The sequence below is a fragment of the Carlito syrichta genome, unplaced genomic scaffold, assembly GCF_000164805.1.
Source record: "Carlito syrichta isolate Samal-C Ts95f unplaced genomic scaffold, Tarsius_syrichta-2.0.1 Scaffold123294, whole genome shotgun sequence".
Taxonomy (NCBI): domain Eukaryota; kingdom Metazoa; phylum Chordata; class Mammalia; order Primates; family Tarsiidae; genus Carlito; species Carlito syrichta.
The window spans coordinates 10,633-11,961 of record NW_007067390.1 but is presented as its reverse complement, the minus strand read 5'-3'; positions in this window follow the sequence as shown (position 1 = coordinate 11,961).

The window sequence follows — 1,329 nt, the reverse complement described above, 5'->3', positions numbered from 1 at the left end:
GACTTTTATCAGTGCAAAGAGGTTTTTGACAGTTTATCTTGGGTTTGTGAAGTATACAATCATGTCATCTGCAAAGAGGGATAACTTTACTTCCTCTTTTCCTATTTGGATATCCCTGATTTCCTTCTCTTGTCTAATTGCTCTAGCTAGGACTTCCAATACTATGTTGAACAGGAGGAGTGAGAGTCGGCATCCTTGTCTTGTTCCAGTTTTCAGGGGAAATGGTTTTAATTTCTGTCTATTTAACAGTATATTGACTGTGGGTTTCTCATAGATGACTCTTACTATTTTGAGGTATGTTCCATCTATGCCTAGATGTTCAAGAGTTTTTATCAAGAAGGGGTACTGGATTTTATCGTAAGTTTTTTCTGCGTTTCATGATATAATTTTGTGGTTTTTGTTTTTATATCTGTTGATGTGTTTAATTACCTTTATGGTCCTGTGGATGTTGAACCAGCTCTGGATCCTGGGGATGAAGCCTACTTGGTTATGGTGGAAGATTTTTGAGCTGTATTGTTGGATCCAGTTTGCTAGAATCTCGTTGAGAATTTCAGCTTCTATGTCCATCAAGGATATCGGTCTGTAGTTCTCTTCGTTTGTTGGGTCTTTACCCAACTTGGCTATCAGTGTGATGTTAGCTTCATAAAATGACTTGGGGAGAGTTCTATCTTCCTCGATTGCATGGAATACTTTCAACAGTATTGGTATCAGCTTCTCCTTGTATGTGTTGTAGAATTTTGCTGGAAAGGCTTTTTTTTGTAGTAGTAGTAGTAGTTTTCTTATGACATAGTCAATTTCCTGGGTTGTTACTGGTCTATTTAGCATCTCTATTTCTTCTTGTTTCAACCTGGGGAGGTTGTATGAAGTCAAAAAGTCCTCCATTTCATTGAGATTTTTGAGTATTTTCTCATACAGGTGTACATAGTAAACTCTGATCATCTTTTGATTTTCTTCAGGAGCAGTTGTGACTTGATCTTTTGCACTTCTGATTGTGTTTATTTGGGCTTTTTCTCTCCTTTCTTAGTCAGTCTAGCCAGGGTCCACCAATCTTGTTTATCCTTTCAAAGAACCGGCTCTTTTTTTTGTTGATTTTTTGTATTATCTTTTTGTTTTCTATGTCCCAAATTTGGGCTTTTATTTTGGTGATCTGGATTCTTCTGCTGAGTTAGGGTTTTGGTGATCTTGCCTTTCTAGCTTCCTTAGGTGATTTGTTAAGCTGTTAACTTGTGATCTTTCCATTTTCTTCATATGTGTCCACAGAGATATGAATTCCCCTCTTAGGACTGATTTCATGGCATCCCACAGATTTTGGTAAGATGTTTCTTCCTT